Genomic DNA, 17,778 nt, shown 5'->3' on the forward strand with positions numbered 1-17,778 from the left:
ATTTCAAGAATATTATATGGTCTGCTAATGCTACTGAGAATCTCTTAAAAACTTAATTGCCTGTGACACCAAATGGGAAGAGAGTTGTTCCTTGAAAGATCCTGTGTTTTGAAACCACACAGCCAGTTCTAAATACTTTCAAATAGTACATACCTCTTTATTCCTGCTGACAATTAGAGTAATAGCTGAATGTACGATTGGGGAGACTGACTGAAATGTTTCAGTACTGTTTTCTTGTTTCATTTTTTTTCACAGTGCAAAAAGACAGTGGCATTCTTGGTCTATGACTAAACACAAGATGAGGAGACAGAGAGATCTCAATGACAAAGTGACTCTAAAAGCTTGGGAACATTTCTGCTCCCATACCAATTCTCTTTGCATTCCTTCCTTGACAGCTATTCACAGTCTGCTGTTTTAGTGAGAAAGGAGGGAAAAACACCCCACAACCAAAGTCTGTTACCCATGCTTTGGAAGAAAATGGGCTTCATCAGGCACAGCTTCTGTAGAAGAGAGGTTCTGGAGCTGAGAAACTGTCACTGGAGCCCAGGTAGTTTTGGCTGAGAGACGCCTCCCAGTTTGGCTCCTGGCAAGTGCCATAGACCCCTGGCTCCTGTTCAGGTCTGCTGGTCACAAGGGTGACAGAGAGAGGATCCCCTCATATCACTTACTCACTGCACTGACTGACCAATACCTCTATTAATTCTGGGGAACAGGAGACCTCAAGAGTTTCAGCCTGATCACTTTTATTTTGGCCATAATATTTGGCACACAGGATTCTCTGTCTCAGCCTGGCTGGAGCTAGCACAGGTGTCTGCTCTCATTGTGTTTGTCCATTAAGGACCTGTTTCCATCTCCTCATTTCCCTGTGAGGCCCATGACACACAATAGTATGAGACAGCAATACCCACTGAAACATGATGTGACATCTGAAACCTCAAAGGACACACAGACACAGGCTCGTGCTGACCAAACTGTGGATATGCTTCCTTTGAACCTGGTCTGAAAGCAGGGGGAAAATGGCTGTGATCTATAGCTTTAGCAATTTGGTTTTTAAGCATATAAGCATCTCAGGGTTGTTCGGTTTGGTAGGGGTTTTTTTGGGGTTTTTTTGGGGGGTTTTGTTGGTTTTTGTTTTTTTTTTTTTTTTTTGTGGACAAGCAGATCTGCAAAGCACAGCAGATGTCTTAGATTTCAAGATACAAGGGAACATTTCTCCTCGGTCCTCAGATGAAATGGACTGGGCTTTGCTCCAGAAAAGAGAAGCTATTAATCCATCACTGAGCATGAACTTAAATGAGCTAATATTGGGTATTTTAGTTCTGATGTACGTGCTAAATTAAGTAATCATTCAGGGTGTAAAAGTAATGTCTTTGGAAAAATGTTATAAAACACCATGGCTGAGGCACGTGGGGCTGCACAGAGCTGGAGCAGGTCCTGGCACAGCCACTGCTCCCACACCTGAGCTGTGCCCAAACTGCAGGAACCACTGACTCCTGGGATGGTCTGCATTGAAAAGCACCCTTAAAGCTCATCTTGTTCCCCCCTGCCTAGGCAGGGACACCTTCCACTGTCCCAGGCTGCTCCAAGCCCCAGTGTCCAGCCTGGCCTTGGGCACTGCCAGGGATCCAGGGGCAGCCCCAGCTGCTCTGGGCACCCTGTGCCAGGGCCTGCCCACCCTCACAGTCAGAGGAAGATGAGTGCACCAGGACTGAGCCCCACAAGGCTACTGTGAGTATCCTCTGGGCAAACAGTGAGTAAATATTGCTTATGGGAGAGAGTTTCCATAAACAGTGCCAGTGTCTGGGCACATTCTGCCTGCTCCAGCCCCTGCCTCCACAGCCTTGAGCTGAAGGTGCCTCTGCCTTGTGCTGTACACACCTCCCCCCATTATCTTCCAGCCTGGGTTCTTTGCTCCTCAAGTACCACTAACCACAATTACACCCTTGAGCAAGGGACAGCAATTGATATTTCATCATGAGGATTTTTCACCCTGACTTTTATACCCACCTGGAGTGAACAAACCATTACAAGTTTCATCCAATTACGTGAAGTGCAGTTGGACACACGGGTCTGAGCACAGTCTCTGTTCAGTGGGAGTGAGGGACAGTCCTTTTTCAGCTCCATCATTCATTAAAACATCATTTGCCTCTCACCAGTGAAGCCGAAGCACAAGCCTATGGGATGTCACAGATGAGGTGTGCTAATGAAAGGTAGGCAGAGCAGGGTTAACAAAAGGGTCCTCTCCACGCTGTTCCTGGCTCTTACTACTTTGTGCAGTCCCCGTTTTTTATGATCCCCTAGAAATGTTTCAAGGGGTGCTGGAATTGAGGCCCACAAATCCAATTAATAGCTGGTGTGGTGTGTGCCCAGAATTGCCATGCACCACTTACAGAAATGCCTGAGTGCAGCAGAGGAGAAAAAGGAAAGGACTGGGCACACAAGACTGTAAATGAGCCTCTAATCCATCCCAGCCTGTTGTTTTTGCTCTGGGCTAAGAAAATCTTTGTTAATTAGTTTAGCACCTTTGCTCCCATGAGCTGGTTTGGCCACCTCTGCCCTTTCAAACAGACCAGTTAGGATGTTATTTTCACTGGAGTCACCTGGCTGATGTGCCAGAGGCTGAGTGGGAAGAAGAGCCCACTTGCTTCCCAGGGTCCCAGCTCCCTGGGCTCAGGCATGCAGGGCTCACTGCTGCTTAAGGGGTCATCCCTCCTGCAGCAAGCACTGGAGAGGTGATGGCACTGCCCTCCATGCTCCAACCCCATTGTGAGCATGGCTGGGGAGGAAAGGCAGAGATAAAGCTTGTCTTGACCTAATCAAGGTGCCAGTGGGATTCAACAGTGGCTTCATGGCACATTGCTTCTTGGCCTGGTTGTCTGAGGGCTGAACATCACATTTTGTCCATCTACATATCAGACCTTCCATGACCTTTGAAACTGCCTGAGTGTGAGCAGCTCAAATATTTCTGAGTGTAAAGAAAAGATGTTTCAGAGCTGATAAATTTGGCAGTGTATCTGCAGTTACAGGTCTTTGTAAGGGCAGAGAGGAGGACCTGCTTTTACCAACAGGGTTCTACATGCATGCACTTAAACCAGTATGTCACTCCAGTAAACAGACCACGACTGTGATACAGGCACAGCAACACTGGTATGAAGATGTTCTTGTCAGCACCACGATTCAGTCATGGGGGTAAAACTGAGGTGTCTCCAAAACCCTGAAAGCCAGTGCACAGAGCTGGGCTGGACTGGACAAATGCCACCTACAAGTTCTCCCTGAAACACCAGAAAAACCAGTGGTGGCAGTTTCTAGAGCTAGGTTTCACAATTCCCTCCACTCATGGTGGAGCAGAGACTTATAGCACAGAGATTGATTTTGTGGTTTTGCCAACACTTCACATCTAATTCTGTCAGTAGTAAAGCTTTTGTTAGTATAGAAATGTCATAAAAATTCACATCTGAAATCACTTTGCTGTGTCCCACGAGTTACTTGCAGCAGGGGATGGCCAAGGCCCATGGTCCTCACAGAATACTGGAGAAGAGCTGAACTAGTTGGTGATTTTAAATCCAGCTCCAAATGTGGCAGCAGGGAGTCTGGGAGGGAAAGTCTCCATTTCTGTACCATGTCAATCTGTGTGGTATTCACATTCTCTGAACAGAGAGAGACATAATTCTTTCTCCCAGGATTCTCCTGGGAAAGGCAGTGAGAAACCTCAGCGAAGAAGCAAAAAACAATTATTATCTCAACTTGCTGCTCCTGTTGTTTTGCACCTGTGGAATGTGCTATGGAGATTGTTTTCTGAAAGTGTTTGTTAATTGGACACCAGTGAAGGTTGTTTTGTTTCCTTGGCCAGTTGGCTCAAAGCTGTGTCCTGGCTGTCTCAGACAGTCACAGGTTTACCTTGTATCTTTGTAGTATAGTATTCTTTATTATAGTATCCCTTTAGTATGTAATATAGTATAGTATTAGTGTAATTAATATAAATATAGCTTAATAAAGCAATTGATGAGCTTTCTGGATCATGGAGTCAGAGCACATTATTCCCCAGCTGGGGGATTGCCTGTTTCTACAATACACCTGGAGCACGAGGGCACGTGTGGCAGGTCCTGCTGCCTGTCCTCCTGCCCAGGGTTGGGATTTGCCAGTGCCTTGCCAGCGGGGTGGGAAGGGAAGTGAGGAGCAGCCCCACATTTGCTCACAGGGAGCAGCTGTGTGGGGATGTGCTGGAACAGGCACAGTGACATTAACCTACAACCTCTGCAAACTCCTGGCCATGCAGGTGTCCTCCCTGCCTTGTGTGTGTATAAATACATACCTGAAATTTAGCTTATCCTTGCAATTTCTACTTCCCAGAGAACAACCACTACCTGTGGCACTGGAGACCCAAAGTGCAGCTGCAAATCAGCTGCTTTAATAACTCATCTGCACAATCCTACACAATACACCCCTGGAGGGAGTGAACCAGGTGCCTCAATACATGGGGGGATCTTATTTCTACTTATTTTCTGCTTTTATCCAATTATCTGGATTTTTACCACCTATAATGAGTTTTTCTTCCCAGCATGCCCAGAAGAAGCACTACACCCAATTGGCCAAAAGAGAATTGCTGTGGAGACAGATGAAGTGACATGACCAAGGTCACCCAAGGGCCGTGTCTGAGAAAGGAGCTGAACCTGGAGTGCTCTCAGCAGGGTCTGAGTACAGTGTAGGCTCTGCATGTACCTGGAAGCAATTGAAGGACAAGAATTTCACAGCTGGAAAGGAACCCACTGTAAGTCCTGTCCCACCTCTGAAGCCAGTGAGACTAGCAGACCAGAAGATACTTTCTAATTTTTTTTTTTTTTTTCAGATCATGTGCACAGCTTTCTGGAAAAGGCACAGCATGCCCACAGCTGGGCCAGATCTGCAGCTGATTCCTCCATTTGCCTTTTTGGTTCCTATTCTCATTTGATACATATCACTCCAGCCCTGCTAAATTGACTTTTCTTTTTTTGTTACTCCCAGAAATACCATTTTGCAATGATTTTTCCATTTCTAGATTGTCATGGTCAGTGTCCCTGTTGTGGTATTTAAGTGAATTAGGGAGGTGGCACGGGGCTGAAGCAGAATGGCATGGCCAGAGCTCAGCCACCAGCACCAGAAACTTTGAGGGTGCTCCTCAGAAGGCACCTCAGGGGGCAGGAACCCAAGCAGATTCTTAAGAAATTGTTCCCATAAGGAACTCTTCTAGAAAATCTGAAACTGAACTTGAACCAAAAGTGCAGGAAATGACCACAGGATCCCAGAATGGTTTAGGCTTGAAGGGACCTTAAAGACCACCCAGTTCACCTCCTGCCATGGGCAGGCACACCTGCCACTAACCAGGTTATTCAAACACTTGGCCTTGTTTCAAACACTGTTAGGAGAAAGTCTCTTTGGCCAAAATCTAGATATTCTCCTGAACTCCAGTAAACCTGGCTGCTGTCACCCTCCTAGAGATGACTTCATTCCACGAGGCTCCTCAGCCCAGGCTCTGTGCCTCAAAAGCAATTGTTTGTGCTGTGGTTGGGAAACGTGTATCATCACAGTTGCCTTTTTACCACTGCAGAGGAATTAATAGATATTTCTCATGGAAGACAGTCAATTCTCATTACACTGGGCTTTCACAAAGCTGGTTTGTTTGGGCTTTTTCTCAGAAGAGGAATATCCAAGAGACAGTGCTGAGGCTGAAGTCTCTGTGTCACAGTCTCTCTTTGGGCTGTGAGAGTGTGAAGGCAGCACTCAGAGGCAAATTGAAGGCAAATTTTATATTGAGGGAGGCAGCCACAGGTTCAGAACTCTCTGCTGGTGTAAGATTAATGGAGGTTTTACTGCAAACTTTCCCATGCAGCTCTGTGTCAGCAGCTGTGAGCCTGTGAGACAGTGCCAAGGGCTGGGGCAGGAGCATGGCAGAGGGGAGGTTGCAAGGCACCAGCTTTTTGTTAATGTGAGATCATGGAATCCTGGAATGGTTTGGGTTGGAAGGGACCTTAAAGACCACCCACTGCCATGGCAGGGACACCTTCCACTATCCCAGGCTGCTCCAAGCCCCAGTGTCCAGCCTGGCCTTGGGCACTGCCAGGGATCCAGGGGCAGCCCCAGCTGCTCTGGGCACCCTGTGCCAGGGCCTGCCCATCCTCAGCATAAAATTCTTCTTCCTAATAACTAATCCAAATCAACTCTCTGTTAGTCTCAAACCATTACCCTTTGTCCTGCCACCACAGGCCCTGCCAAAAAGCCTATCCCATTTTTTCTCCTTTCAGTTCCTTTCAGTACTGAACACCACAAGAAGCTCTCCCTAGGCCGTTCTCCAGCCTGGTCAATCCCAATTTCCTCAGCTATGGAGTTAGTGTGGCACGTTCCCACCAGCATGGGGCCACCAAAGATCGCAGTGCCAGCAGCCCTGCCTGCTCCAGTGCTGCCTGTAAATTCCTGATCCCTGCCCAGCTGGTGGTGTGGGGAAGGGAGGGGCACTCTGCTGCCTGCTCAGGTGCAGCATGCAGCAGCAACAGCCTTCCAACAGGCTCCCGAGCTCCTTCCTGACTGTTTTACTGTACAATACAGCACTGGAAGTCATTATTGTTACAAAGAATCACTAATTCAATAATGCCACTACCCTGCAGGAATAACAACCACACAATATTAATGTGCTTCCCCCCCTCGTATTCATTGCAGAGCACAAAAGCTGCTCACAGAATGCAAGAAGACTTGGAGCAAGGGCACCATTAGTGCTGCCATGCATTGCTCACACCCAATCCAAGAGCTGGAAATTATGATTGCAAAGCACATTTTTGAATGCCATTCACAAATACAAAAAAAAATTTGCTAAAAGTTAAAACTTCAAATAAAAATAGGAAAGCTGCCTGGCATTTTATGATAACACAGCACTTTATTATTCCTCCTCGATTGTTTGACGTTTATGCCTCTGTTTAGCAAGTCTGTTCATTATCCTTCTCCAATTAACAGAGACTTTTTTCAGATTATTTTTATGAAATTCTCATTTAATTAGCAATGCCGCTGAATCTCAAATGGCAGTTTTAAAAATATCCTTCTACCGATCAAGCAGCCAAATTGTCTTTCTGAGATATTTGAAGAATTGTAAACCTTAATTTGTCTGCTAATTATCCCCCCTGCTTAGATGATGGGATTGGGAACACCTGACAATCAGGGGTTATTCACCGGACACCTTCACTGAGCACGGTGTGGAAAAATACAGATTTCACTTATTAAAACCTTCTTATGGGCTTTTTTAGAAGTAGAGAATGGGATTTATCAGATGATTTTCATGATCCACACAATAGATGGGGAATTAAAATAGTAGGACAAATAATAGAAACCAGGTGTGATAGGAGACATCAGGCATTCTACAAGCACACAGCAAAATGAGAGGAAATACACTGATAATACAGTAAGGAAAAAAATAAACTGAGCAGTAAAATGTCAGTGAATGGGCCCTCCTGCCATACAGCTGGAGACCATTATGGTATTTAGCAACTCATACACAAATAAGCTTAAAATGCATATTTGCCATATATTGGTGGGTGTATGCAGTTTGGGAGAGAAAAAAAAAAATCTTTTTATCTACCACTGAACCACTTGCACATTTGCAGGGGAATGTGGCAGCCCTGCAGGTCCCTGCTGGTCAGGGCTCCCTGGGCTCTCTGACACTGCCCCTCTCCAGCCCTTTGGGAGCAGGGACTCCTGGCAATGCCTCCCCTGCCTGCTCCCAGCACCAGGGGATGTTTAAATATTAAATATTAAAGCCTTTACAATAAAATCAAAGCTGTGTTAGTGGGATAAGGGGAAAACTCAGGTTTTCCTAGCACAGGGCTACAGGGCAAAATACTGAATTTGAGACAGAGTCCAAGCATGGTTTGGGCTGGTAGGGAGCTTAAAGATCATCCAGGTCCAACCCTCTGCTGAGGGCAGGGATAACATTTTCTGTTCCAGGTTTTAAGCCTCAGTCTAGCCTCAGTCTAGCAATCTAGGGACATGTCCACCACATCCAACACCAGCACCTGGAATGGGCTCCCTGGCAGAAAAATCCAACAATTAGGGAGTGTGGCATAGGATTTGAGGGGAAAATGGGATTTAGGGAGTGTGGGGTGGGGTTTTGGGGGGAAAAATGGGATTTAGGGACTGTGGGATGAGTTTGGAGTTACCAGGGCACTTCTGCCCATGCCACGGTGAGTTTTGGGTGGTGTTGGCTCTGTCACTACAGCTTTGCTGTGCTCCTGCTCTCATTTACATCCCAAGAGTGCTCAGAAGCCCAGAGGTAGGAGGAGGGCAAGTGAATAGCAGTGTGGCCATTTCAGAGGCTGGAATGGACACAGGGCTGGCAGGACCCCACCAGCCATCCTCACCGAGTCTCACAAGCTCCAAGAAGAGCATTTAGCATTTGGGGGCCAGGAGAGAAGGCAGGAATGCCTCCATCCAGGCATTGGAGGGGAGTAGTGGAATAGCCTGCTGCTGCCAGAGAAGTGGAGAGGATCCCTCAGAGAGGCACTGTGGATCTCCAGCTGCAGTAACACATTGTTATGAATCTCTATCAGCGCACTTGTAGTGCAGCTGGAGAGTATGTCTGACATTGCCTCCAGTGACCTTTTCAATATCGTCCAAGTGCTGCAGAGCTGGTCTTTCAAGAGGAATTCAAATCGAATTTACTCAGGCAGAAAGGATTGGCCTGAGGATAGCCCTGCTACTCACTTCGCATTTCTCCTTGTCATTCTCATGGAAATTGCAGATCTTTGAGCATGGTGCTTCTTCCTAGGAGCTGCAAATGTCTCCCTGCAAACAGCAGGGACAGCCAGGGCTCTGAGGGAGGGTTTGGGCAGTGACAGTGCTGTGACAGGCGTGGCAGGGCTGCTGGTGGCAGCGGGAGGATGCAGGTGTGAACTGGAGCACACCCTGCTGAAAGGTGACGATGTCACCTCCTGAGCTGGCACACCAAATTAGCTGCCGCATGCCGGGCACCCACCATCGTGTTACAAAATGCAACGCATTGCCGTGGGATGGAACAGCTGAGATCTGGACAAACGTCAGGTGCAGGGAGAGAAATTCATGGGAGAGAAATTCACTGCGCGCTCTGCAAGGTGACACAGCCAAGGAGCAACATCTGGTGCTAACACGAACGGCCCTGGGGTGAATCTCTGCCCTTCTTGGGGCAAAGTCTGTGTGTTTGGGAGGGGCAAATGTTGGTGTTTTCATGTGCTTCCCTGGCACTGTATGATTATTTCATACATTTGTCTGAGGTGCTTTAAAATGTAATTTCTTTGATTAATTTGATGTCTATATTTTCACTGTTTTGTTCACTCCAATTTATGACAAAATTGAACAAAGTGGGTAACAAAATATAGCCCTGTCAGGCTCCTGTCTTCGTGGATATAAAGAAAAATGTGAAACTGTCAGGCACACAAATGTGCCAAACCCCAAGGAAAATTATTACATTCTGCTTGACATTTACTTTAATTTTACAAAATTCTGTAATACCATTATAAATAATAATAATAAAAAGCAGCATGGAAATATTTTAAAGTGTATTTATTTTCATTTGCTAGCTTGGTGATTTATGGGTTTGTTTTATTTTCTTTTTTTTTTTCCCCTCTCTGCATCAGAAGAGAGAATGAGCACCTTGAGCTCGAGTGCTGCCCTGACTGCAGGGTGCCTGGAGTTGGGTACCCAAGGAAATGTGCCTGCAAGAAGGGGGCAAAGTAGCAAGAAAGCAAATCTCTGCTCCCAAAAGCTCTGCAAGGCTGTTGTTGAGCCCCTGTAAAGCTCTCTCTAAGGGTCAGCTCGCTGGGTCACATCAGTGACTGCAAATGCCAGTCCAACAGTCAGTTTGTACCAGCTGAGGGTCTAAAGGGGGGCTGGTCCAGCACTGCTGTGTGGGAATGGGACACAGACACCCAAAGAAGCATGGGAAGTGAGCAATCTAGTTTTTTAAGTGAGAATCTAATTAATTCTTTTCTAATGTAAGTAGAGAAATAGTTGAGAAAAAAGGGAAAAGAGGATGGAAGTCAGCAACACTCTGCTTTCAAGAATGGGATGAGCAAAGGAGCTGTGAAAAAATACACATGGGTATTTTAAAAATACACGTGGGTGATGCTGAGGGCCTAATCCTGCTCTGCCTGCTGATGTGAGAGCACCACGTTCTACCCTTCCCTTGAGACCAGGGCTGGCTCCTTAGGCCAGCCCAGCCTTGAAGCTCCTATGCAGAAGTACAGACGCTGTGCACTGTCACAGTTTTTAATCAAGAGGCAGCTGTTCTGTCTGCCTCTTTGGGGGAACTCAAAAGTGATGTGAACTGATCAGCACACATCACTCAACTGTCTTCTAAAAATCCAATTCTCCTCCTGACCAAGCCTCCAAGTAGAGTCACACACCCCAAAGGAAATGGGAGAAGAAAACCACTTCAAGACATCAAGGTGATGTCTGGTGCTCTGACAGCTGAAGGCAAGAAAGGTGTATGAAAATAATTGATGGGATGTAGCAAACGGGGCTGGCGTCATTTACATACTGAACTGACAGCATGTGCCATTCACAGACCTTTTCACTGTAAATAATGCCATATAGTGACACAGAAAAGTCTTATTTATCTCAGAAGTTAAAAAGGCACCGCCTGAGTGGACAGCCAACTTCTGGGCTCCCCAAGAAAATGTTTATATAGGAGAGGTTGCATTAGATAATGATATCTAACCTGGCTGATATGGGCAAGGCTCTGTTAGCCAGTGAACTCCAGGGATTTCCAGCCCATCTTCATGATCCCTGTGCTCACCCCAGGGCTGGTGCATTGCCTGGGACACAGCTCTAACACACTGAATCTGGAAACCTCAAAGGGCTCTGAGTGGTCAGTATTTGTTACCTTTTCCCCTTGTCATCCCCATAGCCTCTCATTTCCAAGGTGTTTGGGTTTCCTTAAGAGCCTCCAGCTGTGCTGCATTTGGGGTTGAGTGCTCCAGCTGCTCTGCATTGCCCTCCCTGCTGCTCTCAGGGAACCACCCGGGCTGGGTACAGGGAGCTCAGTTTGAGTAGCTGTGCTTGGGTAATCTGCCTTGTTTTGGCAAGAGAGGGAGGGCTGGAGAGTGTTCTCTGGGTTGGGATATCCATGGGGCTGGTGACCTTTGCAGCTCAGAAGGTCCTTGCACAGCTTGCACCCACCTGTACCTGATGGGGAGGTGCACCTTGGCCATCACATTGCACAGGAATGTGTCCCAGCATTGGTGCTCTAAGCCCTGTGTAAGCCCTGATGTCCTTGCATTGCTCAGCTGGTGGGAACAGGCTTTGCTGAGGAGTGGGATGCTTTTGGAGAAAAAGGCTTTCCTGTTGGGTGAAAGATTTTGGTGAGCCAGACTCTTCCAGATTGAAAGGTTTGATTTGTTTTCATCTGTAAAGCACGGCTGCTATTGGGAACTAAACCCTGGGGAAGCAGCGAGGCTCTGTCATCCCAAACAAGTCAGGAAGCTCCTTCCTGGTGTTTCCACAGCACCCCTGTCCTGCTGGTTCAGTGGCCAGCAGTGACCCCTCCATGCTGTGCTCACTTGAGTAGAGCTGCTCCTGTGTGCAAACCCCAAGCACCTCCTCTCCTCTGTGGCCACCTCGGCCCCTCGGGGCTGGGCTCTGCCAGCCAGCAGGTCTCCACTCAACCTCTGCTTTATAAAGCCCTTCTGGGAAGTGAAATGTGCTGCCTGCTCAGGAAAAGGCGTTATAATGGGCAGGTAGCTATGGGGGAAGATGGATCACTGAGTCAGAAATCAATCGAGAGCTTGTGATGGCATCATAAATCAGGGGATGCTGAGCGTTAAAGAAACCCAACACTTGATTTATAACTTGGCACAAGCCATTTGTCGCCAGCCAAGATTTTCAAAAAGAGAAACATTTTCGTAAGCTTAATTTAACATTATTTTTTTCCACTGTGCTAAGTGTTTCTGTAGGGTTTATTTTTCCTCCCGCAGATAAAACTCAATTTGCGGATAAAAACAGCCAAATGACATCTGAAAATTTTGTTTCCCTTTCAAATTCTTATTGGGTTTTTGCCCTCTTTTCCCTAATTCATGGTCATTCTTTTCTCAGCCTAGATTTGTCCCTGATGTCTTTTAATATTGAGTCTCACTGGGAGCTGGAGGCTTTTGCTGGTGGATGGCTGGTGCAAATCCAGCTCATGCTGCTGAGAAGTATTATCAGTTAACCACTGCTCTGCTGCTGCTGCTGTGGAGCTCATTTTGGTGTCAGCAGCAGGTAGGCAGCTGCCTCACCTACACCTGCCCTCTTAGCTGTGTGGCTGGGTGCCTGCAGGAGGGGCTGAACACTCAGTGGACTGTGGTAAATCAGGATTTACCCTGAGCTGCAGTGGCTCAGGAGGGGCATTGTGTGCTGCTCCCAGTGCTGAGACTGGAGCCTGCAGGGCCTGATGCATCAGAGTGCTTCATCTGTCCCTGCACCTCAGTGTCTCCTCTCTTACGCTGCCAGGTGATGTGTCTTTTTTTTTTTTTTTAATGAGGAATTAAAGTGTTGTTCTGGTGTGAGGGTATTTTTTAGAATCTAAAATAAAGCATCTGCTAATTCTAAGGTGCTCTGAGCATCAGGCTTGGTGGGCAATGCTGTTCCCAGAGCACTTATCTTTTTTCTGTTATTTTATAATTAATTTTGGATTTTGGACTTGATTTCTTTGGGTGCCTTAAACCAAGGTGGGAAAGCACAAAGGAGAGGTGTTCTGGAGTTTTCTGTGTGCCCTGGTGATGCTGTTTATATAACATGTATACAGCAGGTGGGCACAGCACCGAGCCTGTCTGAGTTCCAGGAGAGTTTGGACAATGCCTTAAGCACAGAGTGGGATTCTTGGGGACATCTTCGAGATGTACTGAGCTAAGACTTGAACTTGATGATCCTCGTGGCTCCCTCTCAACTCAGAATAACCTGTGGTTCTGAGGTAATTGTGCTTCTTAATTGGAAGTATTTGTCAGTGCAAAGCATGGTGCACAAGGTCATGGTGGAAGTGTGCTCAGTTTGCAACGTGTCTCAGACCCACGTGTGGCTCTGGCAAATCTGTTCCAGGCCAAAAAAAGATAACAAGCATGAAGAAATAAAAAAAAAAGTACGGAACTCAAATATCCTCCACTTACAAATAGTGAATAGTGCCTATGGTCCATTTAGCTTCATATACACAAAGTAATATTGTTCATAGGCAAAACTCCCGTGAGCTTCCTGCAATAGAGAGGATTGGTGTTGCTTGGTTACCAGTGGTATGCTGGCATGCTGAGATAAATCAATACAGCTCCAAATATTAAAGCCTTTAAAATAAAATTAGAGCTGTGTCCATGGTCCCCAGTGCTCCTCTTTACCTTGGAGCCAACGTGGCACTGGAGCTGTGCAGGAGCCATGGACACAGAGACTGCCCAGGCTGCTGCTCTGCCTTTCTACTCTTTCTGCTTCCACTCCTTGAACTAAAAGTGAGAATAGGCTGAGCCATCCCAAAGGAGAGAGCAGGATGGAGGGGCAGCAGGGCTTTGTATGCATGTGGAGGTGACTTTTATCTGCTCTGCAGCTGCTCCAAGCCCATCCCTCTTGTTTGAGCCAGTGTCCAGCCTTGGACAGACCCATGACAGCAGCTCCTCCTCTCTTAGGGGGCCTGGGTGAGGTTTGCCCTGGGCAAGATGCTCTGAGCTAGGCCTGAAATGAGCACAGAGCCCTGAGCAGTCATGGCATGTCCTGGCAGTGTCTGCTGAGAAATGTGGAGAGGGGAAATATCTGTAAAAAAATGCCAGAACAGCTTGGTTCCCCAGGGAAGTGCCTCAGCTGCCAAGGTCCCGGGTCCCTCTTCACCCTGGGCTGGATGTGGCGCAGTGTTGTCCTTGAAGAGGAGATAACTTTAAATGTTTGAGTCTTGCTCTTAATTAAATAAGAGTGAAGAAGCCGTATCCCACAGATTGAAAGAGAATGAGCAAAGCACAGAAAAGAAATAACCCTCTTTAGCTCATTTACTCAAGTGAATAAAATTGGTGGTGATTGACCTAACTTTTCTATATAAATACAATTTATATCCTTCGTTGAAACTGAGTTTTCTACAGATGGTAATGGTGGGGGAAGATCTTGCTCTGGAGTGAAATGTCAGCAATGCCCTGCACCCACAGGCATGGGGTGGGCTGCCTGGATCAGCTCTCTGGGCTTGGAAATCCCAGGGAACAGGAGCTCAGGTGTGAAATGCAAATGTAAAACAATCAGAGACCTTGGTTCGTGGGCACAGTGCTGAGATAAGTCACTTACTGGCGCCTGAGAGTGGGTTAAGCTGTCTATATAGACACAGCCCTTGGAATTCCTGTGACAGTAATACCTAGAGAAATCTACCAGGATTAGATCACTTATATTAGATTTGGTAGATATGCATGTACAGCCTCTTCTCCCAAAAGATTGTAATGTAAGTAGACAAGTCAAAATAATGGTGAGAAAAAAAGGCTGTAACTTTACTCCAGCTTGTAGATGGCAAACTAGAGCACAGCAAGGCTCAGTCACTTGCCCACAGAGACAAAAAAAAAAGTGTAGTTGAGCTGGGAACTTGTCTTGGTTTGAGAGACGGGTGTCTGCTAAGGAAGGCAGGAGCCTCCCTTGAAATGGAAAATGCAAACCCCCTCCCTCTGAATTATTATAATTCTGAAATTAAGGGAATGGCTTCATCCTGCCAGAGAGTGGGTTTAGGTTGGATATTGGGCAGGGATTGTTTCCTGGGAGGGTGGGCAGGCCCTGGCACAGGGTGCCCAGAGCAGCTGGATCCCTGGCAGTGCCCAAGGCCAGGCTGGACAGGGCTTGGAGAACCCTGGGATAGTGGAAGGTGTCCCTGCCATGGTGTCCCTGGCAGGGGGTGGAATGAGATGAGATTTGAGATCCTTCCAACCCAAACCATTGTGTGATTCCATGGTCCCAGCACTGGGAAGTGGTGCCCATGGGGGGCTCGGGAGAGGTCACACTGTGTTTGCCCAGGAGCCGTGGCTGTGTTTGCTGGCAGCACCTGCAGTTCCTGGGACAGCAGGCTGTAGTCTGCAACACTCAAGGGACTGCAGGCTGGAAAGGTTCCCCACCTCACCCAAACACCTCTCTGAGTGTCCTGGGGAAGCCTCGGGCAGCTGCAGTGTGAGGGGCTCCCAGTGGCTCTTGGATCCAGCCAGAGCAGTGTGAGTCTCCATCCCAGCTGCTGCCAACAGGGCAGGACCCAGCACAGAGAAGCAGGGACCTGAGGAGGGGGAGCTGGTGGCACGAGACACCGTTTATCATTGTCACTGCTAATAATGAAGGGATGGGACTGTTTTGGGGCTGGGAACGATTTATTGCCCAGACAAACATCAGTCTCAGAGGCTGTGAGGTTCTAGAGGAGCCAGCAGTCAGCCACAGCTCCAGAGCAATCATAAGTTCTTTGTCACAAGGCAATACAGAACTTTCTAACCCGATGGACAGTTGCCACAGGGTTTATTTTGCTTTTCTGACCTTTACTCACTTCTGTGCACTGTGGGTGCTCTTGTCCAATGGCTTCTGTCTCACATGCACATATATATTTCTATTATAACCTCTAAATTCCCAACCTACTCCAAACTGTTACGTTACTACACTATAAACCCTTCACCATCGTATCAATACTTAAGGCATATTCTTACTTACAACTATAGAAACATAAGTTTATGTTTTCAGTGTCCTGCAGGGAAAGCAGGCAGTTGAGGAGGAAGGAGCAAAGGTGGTGCTGCTGGGAGAGGCTTGGAGGACAGCACTGGGCTCCCCAAGCTGGGCATGGAGAGCAGAAGGACCAGCAGGAGATGGGTCTGGTGGGAATGAGGATGTGCTCATTTCTGCAATCCAGGGTCTGCCCCACAAGGCATTTGCAGTGGCAAACACCACCCTGCTGGAGGGGAAACCCCACTGACAGCAGCTGGGCACAAGATTGTCCCCACACACACCACTGTCCCCACCCCTTCAGGCTGTACCCCCGTGGGCTGTGACCTCCAAAGACAGATGCTCCTGCTTGCTAAGCAGAGGAGAAAGAGCTGCTGCTTTTAATTATTAATGAAATTTCACACACAGCATTAAAGACACAGGCAATTCTTTTTGGCAAGTGTAATGAAAAAATTAATTGAATAATCACTCCATGTAAATAGATTTAGATAAGCTTCTCGTCTTTTTTTTTTTTTAATTTTTTTTCCCTTCCCCTCCTTCTCTCTCTCTGCTCACACCTTCCACTTTTCAGTAGAGAAACACTGTGATTAATTGCTTGGAGTATTGTTTTAATTCATAGCATCCTGTGCTGAGCAGTGGCTGTACTGGCTGGGACCACCAAGTCCCTTGGGTGCAGACAGTCTTACCTAGGGGATGCAGAGTAGAATTAGGGAAGAAAAGGCTGTTAAAATTTACTGTTATTAGAACACTTCAAAAGAAACCAAAATGCCTGATTTATAGGGTGTTGCTTTTTTAATGGCTTAGAGAGCCTGATCCTGTTTGTGCCTATGAATCTTCCCAGTTTTTAGGGGGTTGTTGCCTGGTGGGTGTCCCTGGAACTGGATCCAGGCCCTGCCTGCTTTAGGGACCGTGTGCTGGGGACCATCCCCTGCCTGCTGCAGTGACCTGGTGTTTGTGAGATGCTCTTACTGTTCCCCAGGCTGCTCAGGTCCTGTCAGCTTTGTGCCTTAAACTTTCATGTTGGAGTGGGAAGAAGCATGACAAGCCCTGCAGTTTTTCTTTTCTCTTTTCCCATTAGGGAGTTATTAATGTTTCCCAGTTAATGAGCCCATAAGTGACCCTTGGGCAGGGTTGGGCACCCCTGTGAGTTCCCTGGGGGCTGCACTGCCAAGAGCCATGGGAGGGGTGTGGAGCAGCCAGGCCAGGGCAGCCCTTCCCAGCAAGGATCCAAACCCCAAACAGAGCAGGACCAAAGCACTGAATTCCTCACAAATGCCAGAGCCTGGGGCTGTGCTGTCTCCTGTGAAACCAGTGAAGAAACCCCTTGTTATGCTGTGCTCTGGTTCCCACCTCTCATCAGAAGCAGTCTGGCTTTTTCTCTCTTGTGTGTTTCAGTGAAAAATACTTTCCATTAAATTTTATCTCAGAGAATCTTCTTTGGGGTCTCCAGCTCTGATTCCCTAACACAGGATATTTGTAAAGACAGAAACCTTTTTTACCCTTACCCATGAAACTTCTCAATTCTCATTACTCTTCAAAGTGGCAGAAATTTAAGGAAGAGCCAGGAGAGAATATCTTTTCATAGGAATTTCTTATGGTTTTAAAAATTAACAATCAAAAATACACACCAACGTAACGAACCCCCCAAACCACCTTTCTCCCCTCCTGTGTAGGGCCCTGAGTTCTCACAGATGCCCAGCAGCAGAACCAGGGAAGGTGTTCAGGACCAGGCTGCAGTGGCCCTGTTTAGCACCAGCACAGGTTCAGCCACATCAGGACACATCCACTTTCTGTATTTTGAAGTTTAAAATGGCCAAATTCCTCGCCCTGTGATCTGCCCCATCGTTAAGATGATGTAGACAAATTTCAACTCTAGCTCTGCGGATTTTCCAGGAGAGTTATCCTAACATTCCCTGAAGACATTTTGCTTTTCAACCCTGTGTCTTTTTCAGCTCCCCATCTCACCTGACAGCAAATTTCCAGCTCTCTTGTTCCCTATAGTTACAGCTATGTTCAAACAGTCTTATCATTCAATCAACCCACACTGAACCAGCCAGTTGCCTGGAAAAGAGAGACTGCTCTTATGGCTTTTCACACTTACTCAGCTGCTGC

Source organism: Motacilla alba, chromosome 19, assembly GCF_015832195.1.
Source record: "Motacilla alba alba isolate MOTALB_02 chromosome 19, Motacilla_alba_V1.0_pri, whole genome shotgun sequence".
Lineage (NCBI taxonomy): Eukaryota > Metazoa > Chordata > Aves > Passeriformes > Motacillidae > Motacilla > Motacilla alba.